At 38.1% G+C, this 19,237-nt stretch overlaps 1 protein-coding gene across 1 annotated transcript in view; it reads left to right on the forward strand.

Annotated features, from left to right (window-relative positions):
- Nucleotides 1-19,237, forward strand: part of LOC136866005 (vesicular integral-membrane protein VIP36) — a 189,530-nt gene that overhangs the window by 161,714 nt on the left and 8,579 nt on the right. The gene's annotated exons all lie outside the window — the stretch shown is intronic.

Genomic DNA, 19,237 nt, shown 5'->3' on the forward strand with positions numbered 1-19,237 from the left:
GGATCATAATAGGTTGAATGTAATACTTTCTTACATTTCTTTGGGACATCTTGGTTCCACAAAATACCCCTTACATTCTGGTAGAAGCTGTTGCTTGTTGTATGCTTTTTCCAATTTCTTCGGTAATCTTTCCATCGTCTGTGATCACACTTCCCAAGTACTTGAAACTTTTAACCACTTCCAGAATTTTTCCATTCAGTTTTATCTTTCCTCTTCCTTCCTTCCTTCCTTCCTTCCTTCCTTCCTTCCTTCCTTCCTTCCTTCCTTCCTTCCTTCCTTCCTTCTCCTTGCCATCACTATTGTTTTACTTTTCTCTGTGCTTACTGCATTTGTCCAGGGTACCAGTGCATAACAATTTATCTTAATTGGCTTATGAAGTGGCTGAAAGGATTTATTTGATGAGACCCTCGAACAGTCTCTGGAATCGAAGACCATCACCCCTACTTGAGTCTTTCCTCGGCTGGCTCAAGAGCTTGGGTACGTGGTATGTCCGGAAAGGGGCTTAAACTATTTAATTCTAAGTAGGGGGCAAGAGTCTCGGATATCAGAGGAATATGAATACACTACTAATGAGAAGGAAAATCGTCTATGTTTGCACAAACACCTTTAATTAGCTAAGGAAACATGCTACACACAGATATGCTGGGATATTTACATATGCAATAACATTAATTAATAAATTAGATTTGAGCTTTGAATGTCCTTTTCTGTCTCTCTCAGATTAGCATTTATCACTTCATAACCTTCAAATCATTGAAAATACATCGAAAGGGCGTCCCCTTCAAAACTATTTAGCACATGGAAGATCTTATCATATATCATATTAAAACACTTTATACATATCTTTCACAAAGGCATATTTTCTTTACGGCATGAATTATTTTATTCAATTTATTCAGATCATGTTAATTGAGGTTTACCACAAAATTCTTGAGCGCATTTTAAACACATGATAGTTATGTCACATTGTCTACGTTAATGAACTCGTCAAATTTATCGTGCGGAGTACTAACTCCCTCATAACACCTGTTTCATTGGGATTGCCTATGCTTTAATATAACACGTGACATTCCATTTCAACGGTGTCCCTAAAAAAACGATACATATAGCAACTCAACAACCAGTATATTACATTATATGACGTATAATAAACATTCACTTGAAGAAATAATATAACATTCTGCACTTAATTTCCATGGAAAGAACAGTATCGGGCATGACCCATCTCATTTGCCACGGGTGAGCAACAATCCTCGCCAGAATCTGGGACTCAAACCCAGGGACTTCGGCGTGTGAGGGTATAACAACCTGAAAACTCTATAACGGTCTTTATTTTAATTTTTTTTTTTTTTTTAATAACAGAAAGATGGGAGGATTTCATTCATTTATCAAATCTGAGATCTCTGTGACGATGTCAGTTTCTTGATTTATGCATGTCTTCGTTGTATTACGGAAAGAAAAAAACGAACTGAATGTATCTCCTTACAAAGTGGCCAACAAACTTTGCTTAAGGTCTCCCCTCACTATTCCCTCATAAAGCTGTCAGCCCTTCTCCCCTACAGAGCAAAGCACTGGACTTTACCTGCTATTCTTAAATATTCATATCATCGCAAAAACATGCTCTCTCTGCGATTCATTAACATTATCAGCGTAACGTCATATACTAGCCTATATTTGGCCTCAATTATCTTATTCTCAAGGCGGCATTCTACATTGCCCTAATTATATATATTCAACAGGGGAACTCATATATTTAACACCACTACATTCTCAAAATTACGAACTTACACATCAGGTTCCGTCTTCTCATTCCTCATATCCCGAAAATATGCAAGCTTAAATAGAAGATCCTACGGCAATCTTCAGAGAGGGAGAAAAAAAAATCACGGCTAATCGCGATCTACATTTGGCAGCCTCCGCATGGGGGAAGTTGTAATAATAATAATAATAATAATAATAATAATAATAATAATCACTTACACCCCCACAGTTGACCTCTGTTGTCATGGAATTTGCAGTCTTAAATCTAGACAAGAGGAGTTTCTACCAGTAAGTGACTTGCAATAATAAAAAAGTAATCGGAAACTCTTATGATGAATCATAGCATTTAATTGTAACTTCAAGACGAATGAATCATACTACGAAATTTATCCCTTTACATTTACGTCACGTCACCTGTAAGTTATACTATGGGCCTTATAACTACCATGCAATATTTCCCCATAATGAATTAAATAAGTGGTTCAAAACCACGAAGAAAATCTCACAGAAAAAATCTTACAAAAACTATAATCCCTCTGAAACTTCGTTACAGTCAAATAATATTCAAAGTATTTACATGCAAGTTACTTGTTTATATGAATTGTGACTTTAACTATCACGATAATAAGTTCAAATGTACTCAACACTCAGATGTCTGCAATCAGCTTTCCTCAGGGAGTACATCCAGGGTTTTAAGCTGCCATCAGGACGTCTTCGCTTGCGATGGGCCCCAGAGTCGTCCTATGTCGGTTCACCTGCATGTTGGTTGAATTCTCGTCTGGCGTCGGAAGCTATAGAGTAGCTCTGCTGCGTTGGAGTGACTGTACAGCGGACCGCTCACCAGCCCTCTTCAAACTCGAAGCTCTCGAAGGTCAAATATGCAAATGAGGAAGAACTAATTTGTCATAAATGCACTAATTGTGTCATGCATTATAACTCTGTTATGACTAAGGATACTTATAAACTCCAGTATCCTAGCCCTATATCGGTATTTGTCCTGAAGCCCGATATCGATACTCTCATTTGCATACTCCAGTTATCCACAAATAATTTAATCTCGGAGCGTCACACACTAGCCGGTCACCATCACAGAACAGGAATGTTAGGTATTAATTTTTTTTTTTTTTTTACTGGTCAATAATCGACCCACTCCATTGATACGATGTACAACTCACTGCGTTTGAGAGAATACGGAGAGTGCCGCCCGATCTACTGAAATGATAGCTGATAAGCCGCTCACTGTTATCGTTGGTTCAAGCCTTACTGTAACACTGTTACTGAATTATCTTTGTATTTAATTATTTCCTTCATTTAACCTCATTTATATAATTTGTATAATTTGGCATAATCCACTACACTAACTCAGATCAATTCCATAGCTGCACACGTAATAATTTACTTTAATCGACCACCTCCTTTTTTACAATCCCGTGCCGCTCTGACACATAATTGAAGAAATATTTTTCTTATCACATACGAATCATAACAAACTGAATTAAAGACGTAACGAATATCTGGTACTCGGCGCACTGTCACTCACTATATGGTGTCCTTTACCACTACACAACACTGTTCAATAAGAACCTTCACAATGTGAAACACTGAATATTGAAACTGAATGTTTACTAAAAACGAGTCTGCTGATTAGACCGAATGCACTGCATATACTGTGTATACTGCCTTCTTGCCACTCGCCTTTATAGTGGGAAGCCTTATTTTTTGGAGGGGAGTCAGTCCACGCCCCCTTGTCAAACAACGGTCCGTTGGACGGTATATTTAGACGTTGAATTTGATATCAAATTGAAGCCTGTACATCCCTCTTTCCACTGATCAATTTTCGTTCCGAGTCCTTCGCGGGTTCATCTGCAATCATCAAAGCATCAGTATCAATTCTCAGTAGGTGGAGCCTGACTCCGGGGATTTTTAAGTTTCCCTGGTCCTGTCAGAGTCGGGCATCTGGTTTCACTCTCTTTGTGCCATCAACTATCTGCGTATTTCCTATTATTCTTATTATGTAAAATGGTTCTTTGCATGATAAATCCGCATGAAATCTCCTCATTCATCGAAGTCGTAACTCAGAATTATCCATCAATATTTCCGAGTTATTAATGTTAATACCCTCGAAACAGTTGAAAGCTACGCATTGGTACCACTAGATATTTAGGGGAATACATGGGGTGATATCGTCTCGTATGTTCAGACGACTTCTTTGAGGCTGTTTCGTGACCTCACTTCTCAGTCATATGACATCTTTCTTGTTCCAGCTCTTTCGCTCAGAGAGAGAGCGAACTCCACTTACAAGCGCTTGTACTCCCTCTTTTTCCCAATTGCGCGCAACGAGAGGAGGGGCGCGCGACTACGGCAAGCAGCTCGAGTTCTGGAACCATCAAGAATATCCTCGTTTGGTGACTATTTAACGTAGAACTGCGCGGAAATTGGCATGTTCTCTATACAGGATGTCTCTATATACATATGACAATGTCATGAACGGTTACATTACTTACATCCCAAATTTTTCTTTCTCTTGATTCCATACATCTACTTGTTTTTTCACTTGTTTCATCACCACCCCATATCACTATATCATCTGCAAACAACATGGCTTTTGTTGCCTGTCTTCTCAATCTCTGTTTAATGTTCTTACGAATTTCATCCGTGACTATGATGAATAGTATGGGGGATAGTACACTTCCCTGTCGGAGACCAGTTTCAACTTTAAACCATTTTGTTTTTCCTATACTAGTCTTCACACTACCAACACAATTTTTGTACATAGCTTTTATCATTTGCACTTCCACTCTGTTAACTTGTTTTTTTCCTTAATGTGTCCCATACCAACTGTCCGGGCACACTGTCATAAGCCTTCTCAATGTCAGTAAATGTTATCACTATGTCTTTTCCAAACTCCCATATTTCTCCATCATATGTCTTAATGTAAAGATCAGGTCAAACGTTGATCTGTCTTTCCTAAAACCATACTGTTCTTTTTCCATTTCTCCTTTTAGCTTCCTCCTCAGTCTTCCTTCCAGTACTCTCTCAAATATCTTAGCTACTTGGGCAATAAGGGTGATCCCTCTGTAGTTATTGCATTCCTTTTTATCACCTTTTTTAAATATCGGGATAATTAAACCCTTTCCCCACTCTTCTGGGATCTCTTTCTTCGTCCAGATTATTCTAAATAATCTATAGAGCCACTGTAACCCTATTGGTCCTGCTGTTTTTATCATTTCCATAGTTACCTCATCCACTCCTGCTGCTTTAGTATGGCTTCCTCTATTTCTAACATTGATATCTCCTTTTCTTGTTCTTCTTCTTTCCCGATTGTTTCTTCTTGCTCTTTTTCATCTACCAGTTCACTGTATTTAATATTTAGCAATTCTGAGAACTATTCTTCCCATCTTTTTAGTATGTCATCTCTTTGCATCAATGTTTGCCCTGTTTCAGTTTTTATAAATTTTGTATCTTTCCTATTTCATAAACTATTCTTCACCAAACCATGCAAAACCTTTTTACTTCCCTTTATATCTTCATGTGAAGTTTCTTCGAAACTTTCCCAGCTCTTCCGTTTCTCTTCTTGTACTATTTTCTTACATACCTTTTTGGCTTCTTTATATTTCTGCCGATTTTCTGTACTATTGCTGCCTATCGACTTCCTCCAAGCTATTTTTAACTGATTCCTGTACCCTGCTGTTCCACCAAGGAGTCTCCTTTTCCTTTTTCCTCCCTAATAGTCATCCATAGGTGTTTACTGCACACTTTACAAATCCATTTCTGAAACATGTCCATTCCTCTTCCACACTGTTCAAGTCATCTTTGGGAATTTCTTTCTTCAGATTCTCTTGAAACTTTTCCCATATTTCTTTCTCTTTTAACTTCCATCCCTTTATTTTTCTTTCCCTTTTTCCTATTACGTTATTTTACCAAGTCTTAATTTGGCTACCACCACTTTATGGTCTCCTTCGAAATCTGCTCTTGGCATTGCTGTTACATCTTCCAGTTGTCTATGTTTCTCCTTCTCCACCAGAATAAGATCAGTCATTGTCTTTGTCTTTCTATCTCCCAGTGGCGGCGCGTGACTTTCGTCACTGGGGGGTTCAACAGAAGGAAAAATCCCCCCTCAATACCTCCCCTCCCCCCCTGTCACCTGTGCCATGACTAAGTTCAGAGAATGGGCATAACGGTGCACATAATGTGCATGCCTAAAATCTTCCCTGAAGAGAACTTGCACCCTGAATGGTGACCAGTCATTACATTTGCTCCATCGTAACCTTGTGAAATCAACTTATCTCTATTATCCACAACTTCGCTCAAAGAAAATTTTATACACTCTGCTATTGTCTTAGCATCATGACTAGAGGGTAGAGGAAACCCCAGAATCTTTCGACTGGCTTACCGTTGGGAAGAATGATAACAAATTGTGCTGTGGTCTCATCTGCGATTACCGAAATGAAGTGTGCTGTGGTGATTTTTTTTTCTCACGACAGATTTCATACATGCACGAAAGCAAATCATTCTGAATGTCTTTCGAGGTGCCTTTGAAAAAAGTAGCTTTGGACAGATGGTCTCTTAATGCAACGTCAATTTCAGAACTAAAATTGACGAGTCCTCGAAATATGCCAGAATTCAATGATTCACTTGTTTTGTCATGCCCACGCAATGCCATCTCAAACGCGCCACAGAACTTTACACAGCACATAACGAATTTTCCGTACTTGGTCATTGTCTCTTTCCACAGACTGCCTGTAAGCACAGTCAAATTACTGATGGTTATCGTGTCTTCCCAGGAGATCGAATTGTAACAGGGCAAGCGTATTAGATTTAGAACTTCTGTGTTTCTTTATTATTTTTTGGGGACAAATATCCTATATCTACCACTCCGACTTTGGTCCAAGTCCCTTCGCTTTCATCACTCATTAATCATAAAAAAGGAAAACAAATCAACATGTTAGTAATTTCGCACCCACAGATCCACTCAATTCTTTTATGCAGTATAAATCTATTCTGAATTTATGCACAATTTCATTATTTTTACTTTTAGGATGCCTCGTTATATCAAGATCAGGCATTGGGCGTCCGGCATCCTTAATCTTAAGTTTACGCTCAAGAGAGAGAGAAGAAGAAAAGTTTGTCTTCTTAAGTATCATATCACTGTTCAAACTCATTATATAGCTCCTTACCTTTCCCGGGAACAAAAATTATGGACGTAACTACAGTGCACAAAAATACACACACGGAGAAAATATTGTAACTTTTTTATGCCCAAAAAATTAAGTTTCTGAACGGCACAACAGTGCAGAAAAACACTCACACGCTTGCACAGCGTACAATAATATTACGAATTATGATAACTATTGCAAACTGTTGTAAACACTAGCATCACACTTGAAAAACAGAGTAAACTTTAGGGATGTATGTTCGCAATGTTGGTAACTTAATTTTAAGAACTCCTGTGGCTAGGCAATTAGCGTTTTCTTTGGTATTACATTCTCGCTACTCTTTGCCTCGGTGATTTTTAAGTTAATTTTCTCTCAAAAAAGTAATTATTCCAAAGAAGGCAAATGAACAGATGTTTAGTAAATATTGATGTATTTGGGAAAAGACATCAATTGGAATTTGGCAGTTTAATGTGTCTGCTGGCAGTAATGATGCTCTTGAACACTAGAGCTAATTATGTGCACTATTTCCTGCTACGTAGTTGAATTCCTGTAAGGGCAACAGATGGCAGGCACATACTTACCCCAACACAAGGTCAGTCTAGACAGACCTTGCCCCAACACCCCCGGACAACACGACTAGAGAGAGTGGCATATTGTGCATGCGTAAACCACGGATATCTGTTTCTGCGATATCCTGGTCTTGTCTATGTGCCGGCCGATGTCCCTCCGCACCTCGCCACTCCCTTCGCCCAGGTACGGACGGAGAGATTTCCTTCCAAGGGGGTTCATTCCAGACTAGTATCCAGCCACGGAACGTGCGCAGTTCACATGAATTGAAAGCCAGTACGAGTATATTACAGATAGATGGGCTAAGCAAGAGCTTCGAGATTGACAAGGGAGTTATGAATATTAAGTAGTTGAATAAAATTTGATATAAACTGGAGGTTCATTGCTCCATTGCGCTATACCAGAAACCGCCACTGCTATCTCCCCAACCAAATCTAGTTATTTTTTGTGAGTTCTTCTTTCTAAACCATGTATTGCCAACAATTAGTCCATTCCTTCTACAAAAATCTATTATCAAATCTCCTTCTTCATCTTGGTTTCCATAACTATAGGGGCCAGTTATCTCTTCTTTTCCCTGTCTGTTCCAACATGTGCATTCATGTCTTCCGTTATTATAACTTCTTTGTCTTCAATACAGCTTTCCAAACATTCATCTGCATAAATCTGTATAAAATCCTTGATTCCACTCTCAAGTCCAAGTCTAACTTTAGTTATCCTGTCACTGATATGGTTAATTTTGTCCACAAATTGCGCTAGGTCTTCTCTCAATATAACACCCAACATCATTTGTTGCCATCTTTCCTCCACTCCAATATAATCTATACCCTTTCTTCAATTCTTTTTGACCTTTCCCCTTCCATTTTGTCTCACTTATTTCTCCTTATACTGTATCAGTTCTTCTACCTTGCCATTCAAAGTCATGACATTGATGATACCGATTCTTGTAATGTCTGGTAGCCCACTTCTCACAGTTCCACCAGAATACCGGGAACTGCGCGTCACTTCAAGGTGATGCCCTAGCATTTTCCAAGTCCTCAATTCACTCGCACTCATTTTGTAGGCTGTTTGTACGATGGGTTCGCCACTCCCAAAAGCATTTTATTACCTTCTGCCAGGTTCACTTTAGGCTGCCCCTAACATGGAGTCAGACGTCTTTTGTAGCCGCTCCTCTAGAGTACAGACGCTACAGGTTTACCCCTTCCGTGATCTCCACCATACCGAAGTCCATCTTCTCCGCCGTAGATGCCATTGAGGTCTTCACCCATAACCCAGGGCAAGGGCCCTCCATATTTATGACCCCTGGAGAAAGGGTGCCCTGTATTTTAAAGCCCCAGGAATTGGGCTACCTGATTGGTCCACGGTTTGTATTGGGTATTTCAGCCGGCCCTACATACTATAGGGGCCACCTATCCACCACGTGGGGACGTGCTCTGTAGGGGTCAGGTTCCCCTGCTTACTTATTGGAAGTTAACCCACCCACAAAGGCCAAGGTTATTTGCAGATATTAATTTATTTTCACTTACGTAATTTTTCCAAGATGCCAGTGAATACTGTGTGTGGTATACTAATCAGTGAGATACCTCAATAGTTGTGCAATTCTTCCTGTTCCCTTGCTTAATTTTAACTTTATTTTAATTTATTATGAAACCATTTCATCCTTGCCTTTCTACTATACTTCTCCATTTCAGGTCTAATTTCATGGATTCCTGCTGCTTTATGACAGTGGAGTTTATTTACTATCCTTTTTCACTTCCCACTACCTCAAGCGTAATTTCACCAACATCATTTTCCTCCTCCCCATGAGCTGTCCAGAAAGGTTTTCCTGCTGCTTGACCTGGCCTTTCTAGGTATTTTGGTTTATTAAAGATAAATTCCTATAATTTAATATTATTATTATTATCATCAACATTATAAAAGGGTAACTCCACTTAGTAAGAAACTAATTTTTCAAAAATTGATGTAAAAATATAAAATATAAAACTCAATCTAATCAGGAAAACATAACTAAAGGTCTCAGAAACTTAGGATCATACTTACTTAATTACATGGTGATTAATTTTAAAGAATAATAGAACCTAGAGACTTTAAACCAACTCTGGAATAGGGCATGTTGAAAAGAAACACCTGTTTATCTAAAGCCCAAAGAAATTCAGGAAAGGAACATTTGAAACTGAGTGCATGCAGACGCTCACAAGATGAGAGAAATCTTATTTTTAAAACCTCAAAAGTAAGAAAGAAACCTAACCAAACTGGCCTTCCTCTTTCATGACATGCTCGCCGGCACATGAAGGTGATACCACCTTTAACCGTCCCCTAAAGAACATATTACAAGGAAATGGAAATGATGTAGCGTTGATGAGAATCAAATGATGAATATCACAGGAATTGACAAGAAAAAGAAGAAGATCACAAGAAAATGAACATCTCAAGATGAGGGGAAATTTAAAACCGTTACCACAAAGTACTATACTTCCGTTTCATCACCTAGTTTGGAACATAAGGTTCCTTATTACTTCAGGCTAACTCCATACTACACGATACAGGCAAACAATGCAGTTCACGACATTTACATAACACTTACAAGAGATATTTAAAAAAAGTTTTCCTGCTCTAACAAAAATTGTATTATAGTGTTGGAAAGCGCTATTTCGACTCAGTGAAATCATTGAAGATGCAAGAGTACCCCGTAGAATTCCTGTGAGTGATACAAGTTAATCTAAGACGTTATACAGAAAATAAGACGTCCTGTTCGTTACCCCATTACCTCAGAACATCAACCCGAAGTCCCTTATGGAGCAAGAGCTCGGACTGTAACATGTTCACCCTGACTGAAAACCAAGACGAGAATCAGGATGCTAACATTCACGTCCAAGTTATCAACACACACATACCCAATTGCATGTGGCACCCTTCCAGAACAACTGAACCAATGAGGCAATCAAATGCAGAATTTTTAGACAGAGCAGACCTCGCATCTTCTTACATGAGGGTGGAAATTTTTTAGCCCATTCTTAATTTATATTCCTTAAATTTGTCTTGTGTCAGATTCTTTTTTTAGAACTTCCCTGATACCTTTGTCCTCTTTAAGTATGACCAGATCCCATTTCTAAAATTTTGTGAGGCTTTAGTTATACGCTTCAGCCTTGCGTTTAGGTTCACTGTGAGCAAATTATGGTCTGAATGAATATATATGTCAGCTTCAGGAACTTGATGAGAGAATGGTTTGAAGACAATAACAAAAATATAAAAATTGGATACACTAAATATGAAATTAACCTAAATTGCTTAGGATTTGCAGATGATCTGGCACTACTAGCTAATAACCTTAATTAAGTTCGGAATCAAACCACAAGTCTCCAAACTATTGCTGGAAAAATAGGATTTCATTTGAAAAAACTAAAATAATGGCATTAGATCCCCTTTTAATAAGCAGTGTTCTGATATGTGGGAAAGAAATAGAAATTGTAAAACAGTTTAAATACTTTGGAGAAACTATAACATACAATTTAAATGAAAAAATTTCTTGGACAGACAACAAATAAATTATCCAGAGCCCAAAAAGTAACCAGAAATACATACAACAAGAAATGTTTGTCAATAAATACAAAATTGAAACATAAGATTGTAGTCCAACCTGAAATAATTTATGGAAGTGGAACATTATTTAAACTGAAGCAAAAGAATAACATAGACAAAATTTTAAAAATAGAAAGAAGAATAGTAAGAACATGCATTAATAAGAAGTATCAAAAAGAAGGAGAATGGCGTATCATCCCAGATTCAGCAGTATATCAGGAACTAGAACCTATAACAGATTTCATAAGAAGAGAATATCATTCTTTGGTCATCTGTTGAGAACAGCGCAAGACAGTTTAATACGCAGAATTTTGGAAAAGCTTTGGAAACAAAAGCAACAACCTGTCTGGATAAAAAAAAAAGAAGACATGAAAGAATTAGACAGAATTCTTAATTTATATTCCTTAAATTTGTCTTGTGTCAGATTATTTTTTTAGAACTTCCCTGATACCTTTATCCTCTTCAAGTATGACCAGATCCCATTTCTAAGATTTTATGAGGCTTTAGTTATATGCTTCAGCCTTGCGTAGCATTGATAAGAACCAAATGATGAATATCACAGAAATTGACAAGAAAAAGAAGAAGATCACAAGAAATTGAACATCTCTAGATGAGGGGAAATTTAAAACCATTACCACAAAGTACTATACTTCCTTTTCATCACCTAGTTTGGAACATAAGGCTCCTTATTACTTCAGGCTAACCCCATACTACAGGATACAGGCAAACAATGCAGTTTACGACATTTACATAATGCTTACAAAGAGATATTTAAAAAAGTTTTCCTGCCCTAACATAAATTGTATCATAGCGTTGGAAAGCGCTATTTCGACTCAGTGAAATCATTGAAGATGCAAGACTACCCCGTAAAATTCCTGTGAGTGAGGATTTAAAGAATAAATCAAATAAAGTAAATAAATTGAAGAATAGTAAAATTAGATTCCTACCAAAATGTGATAAAAGAGAAACATCTAAAAGGGTATTTTCAGAAGAAGAATGACAGCAAAGATCAGATAGAATGAAGAAATACTGGAAGAACAGAAAAGAAAAAACATAAAACATCATAGAAGACCGGACAGAAATTGACTACAGTGATCCAATGTGGCCGTAAAAGCACAACAACAACAACAATAATAATAATAATAATAATAATAATAATAACAACCTAATCCTCCATGTAATCTTTCTTCAATCATTCACCATTAATCTGCATTACAGTCACCCAGCCCAAGTGGCAGATTCCCTGCCTGTTGTTACCTAGGCTTTTCTTAAATAATTGCAAAGAATTTGGAAATTTATTGAACATCTCCCTTGGTAATTATGCCAATCCCCAACTCCCCTTCCTATAAACAAATCTTTCCTACTTTTAAAAACACCACTTAAACATTATTTGTCTACTAATGTCATTTCACTCCATCTCTCCACTGACAGCTCAGAACATACCACTTAGTCAAGTATTATCTGCGCACGTTTTAGCGATAGATTTACACCCTGGTGCTGAATCAGTCGACTTTGGTTATCTTCGAGATTCATATTGGCAACCTTTGAAACACAAACTAAGAATCGCTTATCATCGCTGTGCGACATCTGGCATACACTCTAAGTACTCGTACTTTTGTTGTTTACACAGCAAAGCCAAACTATAGAATTCATGCTAGGAACACGTTTCGCATCGGGAAATGTTATATAGTATTATATGTTGTGTGTGTGACACAGTTGTTGGCTTAAGATAATAAAGGTTTAGAAAATTCATATCGATCGATCATATTATCGATTCAATTCAGATTTCCTTTCCATTCAGTTGGCAGTACTATCGGAACCGGCAGTGCTCCGTTCTTACTCCTCAGACAAGTACAAAAATCTATCACTAAAAAGTGCGTGTACAATAGATCATCTCCTTTCTTCCCAGCCCAAACTTTGCATCAATTTCATAATGCTACTCTTTTGTCGGTAATCACCCAGAACAAATTTCAGCTGCTTTTCTTTGAATTTTTCCAGTTCTTGAATCAAATAATCCTGGTGAGGGTCCCATACACTTGGAACCATACTCTAGTTGGAGTCTTACCATATACTTATATGCCCTCTCCTTTACATCTGTACTGCAACCCCTAAATACCCTCATAACCATGTGCAGAGATCTGTATCCTTTATTTACAACCCCATTTATGTGATTACCTCAATGAAGATCTTTCCTTATATTAACACTGAGGTACTTACATTGATCCCGATAAGAAATTTCGACCCTATCAACACAGTATTTAAAACTGAGAAGACTTTTGCTATTTGTGAAACTCACAACGTGACTTTTAACCCCGTTTATCATCATACCGTTGCCTGCAATCCAGCTCACAACATTGTCGAGGTCTTTTTTGCAGTTTTCACAATCTTGTAACTTATTTCTCTGTACAGTATAATATCATCCGCGAAAAGCATTATCTCCGATTCCAGTTCTTTACTTGTATCATATACATTATAAGAAAACATAAAGCTATAAAAATACTGCCTTGAGGAATTACCCTCTTAATGATTACAGGATCAGATAATGCTTCACCTACTCTATTTATGAGTTTTATTTCATAGAAACATAGCCACCCATTCGGTCACTCTTCTGTTTATCCACTTGCACTCATTTTTTCCAGTATTCTCCCATGATTATTCTATCAAAAGCCTCAGATAAGTCAATGTCACTCATAGCGTTGGTTGGTGAGGAAACTATTAGGGAAACTACCTCACTCCTCATTTCCCTAGAATGCCTCTTCATTGATAGCTGATAACAGAACTGTTGAGGATCAGGATGGTCATTCCAGGAATCATAAATGAATAACGGGAGTGTATCATATTATACCAATTTCTTAATTGTATTTATGATTCAAGGAGGGGATGTTCCACCTAATCAATTCTTTTAAATTCTATTTTATTTTATATTGGAACAGAAGACTAGTTTTGGTAAAAGGATGTGTTGATTGTTTGATTTGCAAAAGTCCTATGGTAGCTTCTCTGTTATATAAAATGGCGGTCCCCTGATTAGGGCAGCTTGCCTCACGATCTGCAACCAGCAGGAGATCGTAATATATATTGAAATATGGCATACCGAGCTCGATAGCTGCAGTCGCGTAAGTGCGGCCGGTATCCAGTATTCGGGAGACACTAGGTTCGAACCCCACTGTCGGCAGCCCTGAAAGTGGTTTTCCGCGGTTTCCCATTTTCACACCAGGCAAATGCCGGGGCTGTACCTTAATTAAGGCCACGGCCGCTTCCCCCCCACTCCTAGCACTTCCCTGTCCCATCGTCGCCATAAGACCTAAGACCTATCTGTGTCGGTGCGATGTAAAGCAACTAAAAAAAAAAAAAAGGCATAAAATAGAAGAGCTCCGAATTTAAATAGATCACGGGAAAAGGAATGTATTGGAAATTGTGTTGTCTTAGCTCACCTTATCTGGAAAGATGTTTATTCCACGCTGCCTTGGGGATCTGTCTTCGTGCACGACCTAGTGTAGTAGCGATGTGACACGGTCCGATTGTTCGTGCAGTCCTCCAGTTCATTTGGTGGATTGCCTTGGCAATGTCGGAGACTTTAAAGTGTGAATATTTATGAAGATCGTCAGCATAAAGATGATAGTTGCAGTCATTCAGATGAGAAGAAATGTCATTAATATAGATTAAGAATAAAAGAGGTCCAAGAATAATCCCTTGGGGAACACCAGATAGCTTAGTCCTCCATTCTGTAGTCATCATGTTTGATACAACTGGCTGTCGTCTATTTTTGAGGTATGAGCCCAAAAGCTAAATAGCAGAATGAGTCATGTGAAGTTTTTGTAACTTAGCTAACAACATGTCTATATTTACAGTGTCAAATGCACTGCTGAAGTCTAGAAGGATAAGTATAGTCAGTTTTCGTTCGTCCATAGCCCATCTAATGTCATCCATGAATTTGATTAGTGTTGTAGCAGTATTGTGTCCTTTCTTAAAACTAGACTGTAAGGGATCAAGTACAGAATGTTTTTCCAAGTATTTAACTATTTGTTTATGCATTATATTCTCCAGAACCTTAGAAAGTGCTGTGAGAATGCAGACAGGTCGGTAGTCAGATGTATTGCTTGCAGGAGGGTTTTTTTGGGACTGGCGCAATGAGTTCATCTTTCCATTTAATTGGGATATTGCCTGAATTAAGGCAGGTATTAAATAAATGTGTAATCATCATCATCATTTCTTCGCTCCAGCAAGCTGGGTGCGGTTGTGTACGAGCCTCCTCCAGTTTGTTCTATCCATCCACAGATGCTGCTCATATATGCGACACCAGTTCGCATCTCTAATTTCAAGGTCCTTCATTATCTGTTTTTCCCAAACATCACAAGGTCTTCCTCTTGATCTCTTCCCAGGAACATTGTGGTCAAAGTATGTTCGAGGAGTCCTGCGAGGGTTCACTCTTTTCATGTGACCATACCATTGCAATCTCTTCACTTCTAGAGTCTCCAGCAAGCTTCTTTCCAATCCAAGCTGTTGTTGGATATCCACATTCCTTATTTTATCCATTTTTGTATTTTGTAGACAAGAACGGAGAAACTTCATTTCTGTTGCCTGAAGACGACTCTTTGTTGGTCCAGTAAGCGTTGCTGCTTCCAGGCCATACGTCAGTATAGGTACTAGATATATTTTGTACAAGCTAATCTTGGAAACTAACAGAAATGTTTCATCCCAAAGTATTTGACGTACAGCGTGATAGAATTTGGAAGCTTTCTGTATTCTGTTACTAATCTCTTGATGTATGGTATTGTCTGATGACAGAACACTACCTAAATACTGGAAGTTGTCTACAATATCCATCTCCTCATCTCCAATTCTTAGATGAACAGTTGGAGAGTTTCTACTCATCACCAAGTCAACTATCTTTGTTTTGCTGATTTTGAGACCTAAGGTTGTAAAAGCTTCATGCCAGAGATCTAGTCTAGTTTGTACTTCCGCTTCTGTTTCACCCCATACCATTACATCATCAGCAAAAACCAGGGCATTAATTGTTGGATCCTTTCTCTTAACCGCTTTTAAAACTTCATCCATTATGATTATGAAGAGAAGTGGTGAAAGACAACTTCCTTGCTGGACTCCACTCTTCATTTCAAACCACCCTGACCATCCATCCTGGCCCTGGACACAACACTTGGTTTCATCATACAATCGTTGTACTCGTTCTATAATGTCATCAGGCACTTTCTTATGTCTCAAACATTCCCATATATGCCTGCGTGGTACATAGTCATATGCTTTCTCGATGTCCAGAAAAACAGTTATAAGTGTTTTACCTTTCTCCCAATACTTCTCATAGAGCATTCTGGTGGCAAAAATGAGGTTTATAGTTGATCTATGAGGTCTAAATCCATGTTGTTCCTCCTCAAGTGTAGGTTCAACGTATTTTCTAATCCTGCTCTCAAGGATGGATTTGTAGATTTTGAGGCCATGTGATAGCAGACTTATACCTCTGTAGTTGGTACATTTCTTTCTATCACCTTTTTTCAACAATGGGATGATGACTCCTTGCTTCCGGTCATTGGGTATTACATTCTCTTTCCACCTTCTATTTAGTACCCTGTACATCCACTGTTGTCCTACCTCTCCTAATGCTTTGATCATCTCAACACTTAATCTCATAGAGCATTCTGGTGGCAAAAATGAGGTTTATAGTTGATCTATGAGGTCTAAATCCATGTTGTTCCTCCTAAAGTGTAGGTTCAACATATTATACCTCTGTAGTTGGTACATTTCTTTCTATCACCTTTTTTCAACAATGGGATGATGACTCCTTGCTTCCGGTCATTGGGTATTACATTCTCTTTGATGTGTTGTTTTTCAGCTTAGATATTGCTGTCTCTACTTCCAACCATGTCAGATTTGTGGTATTTGTGCTGCCAAAATCATAAGGTTCGTCTTCTAATGGGGTGACATTTTCATAACAGTTCAGCAAAGTTTCAAAGTGCCTTTGGAACTCCTGTAATATTTTGGTCTTATCCCTAGTCACCTCACCATTAGGAAGTTCTACAGATTGGATAGATTCATTTTGAGTTCTTCTATTCTTAACAGTACAGTATAACAGTTTTTTATTTCCATCCTGCGTTATTTTGATAGCCAGATCTTCCTTGCATTTCTGCTTTTCAGTTACAACCAACTGTTTGACGTGTAATTTTTTCTTTCTGTAAAGTGACAGCTTCTCCTCTATTTCATGTTGATCTCCCCGTGTTCTTGCTTGATATAAGGATCTTCTTGCACGGTTTCTGTCAAGCCTTTTTAATATCATTCCACCAGGCAGTTTCTGTAGGTTTTCTTATTTGACTCTGTCGTCCACATACTTTTTCTGCTGTACCAACCACAACCTTCTTTACAGTATCCCATTCTTCATCTACCAATTTCAGTTCTTCTCTTGGCAACAACCTGCGGACACCTTCCCTGAATTCTTCCTTTACACTTGGCTCGGTTAGTCGCCAAGTTTTTACTTTTGGGACTCTTGTTACAGACCTTGGGAGGTCTTATCTCTGCAATAACTGCAACCAACAGTCTATGGTAATAATGGGCAATATTATGTCGATTATGTAGGTCAAGAATGAAATGGGAATTTCATCAGCTCCTGTTGCGTGAGATTTAATTGACAGAACTTCCCTTCTTTTTTTTTCTATTAGGGTTGTTTATAGATGCTTTAACTCCAAGGTCTTATCGCGACTCTTACATATGATTACAGAATAATAGTAATAATAATAATATTGTAATTATAAAAATGTAAAGGGAATAAAAAAAGTATAATATAAGTAGATTTTGGAGTGCAAGCCAGTGTCCTTGAGGAAGTTGATGACTTGATGACTCAGTGCTGGAGAAGCCAGTGTCAGTTCCATTTCCTTAGGTATGTTGTGGTATTGGCGGCAGTGGTCATACAGTTGACATTCTGAGATGATATGCTTGACAGTGAGAGAGCAGTTACATTTACTGCAGGTGGGAGGTTGTTTCTTTTCTAGGAGATAGTTGTGGGTGATTTTCTTGTGTCCTATTCTTAGTCGGAAGATTAAGACTTGTTCATGTCTGGTGAGGTTTTGGAGAGGATATGTTCTCGTAGATATCATTTTAATTGTTTGGAGGTTGCTAGTGGAAGTTTTAAGCCAGTTCATTTTCCATTGTTCGTGTGGTTTGATTTTGATATAAGCGATGATATCAGAATGTGGCGTGGCAATTTGACAGTCGTTGATTGGAAGACTAGTAGCCTCTTTTGCTGCTTGATCAGCTGATTCGTTGCCTGGTATTCCTCTGTGAGATGGTATCCACATAAAAATAACATTTTTTCCTGCAATCTTGATCTTGTGGTACAGCATTTGAATTTCTTTAACAAGGAGGTGTGTTGTTGATGGATTTTGTATTGAAGTTAATGCACTTTTGGAATCAGAGAATATTATGAATGAGTTATTGTAGCTTGCTTTAGAAATATGAATCATGGCCTGTTTAAGAGCATACAGTTCACTTGTAAAAACTGTGAAAAGATCTGGTAATCTGTATAGCTTACTATAGTCGTTATATTTCACTGCATAACCATTTCTCTCATTGAATTTTGATCCATCAGTATAAATTGCACTATATGATAAGTATCTATTACAAATTTCATTAAATAACTGTTGCGATTTCGCTGTGTCAGTTTGAGCTTTAAGATTGCTGTTCAATTCCCAGTTGATTGGAGGCAAATGAGCTTTCCATGGAGGGGTATCTAGTGAGTTGTGTGGAATAAAATGGGTGGAAGGCTGAGGTTTAGTTCTTTGAGAAGATTGTATATTCTGATGCTAAAGGGTTGGGGTTGAGATCCAGTTAATTTTACTTTATATTTCTTTGAAAGTAGGTGTTTTTTCAAGTATTGGTTCCTTGAGCCAGCTATCCTGAGTGTGTATGTCAAACTCAGCTGTTTACGTCTGATTTCAAGTGGTGGTTCGTTGGCTTCAATCTCTATACTAACTATGGGACTGGTGTGATGGGCTCCTAGGGCAGTTCGAAGAGCTGAAGATTGGATGGTATCAAGGATCTTAAGAGTAGATGGTCTGGCAGAACAATATACTATACTGCCATAATCCAGTTTGGCTCTGATTGTGGCTCTGTATGTGTTCATTAGGACATGATAGTCTGCTCCCCAGTTTTTTGCTGAGAGAATTTTCATGATA

Source organism: Anabrus simplex, chromosome 3 (assembly GCF_040414725.1).
Source record: "Anabrus simplex isolate iqAnaSimp1 chromosome 3, ASM4041472v1, whole genome shotgun sequence".
Lineage (NCBI taxonomy): Eukaryota > Metazoa > Arthropoda > Insecta > Orthoptera > Tettigoniidae > Anabrus > Anabrus simplex.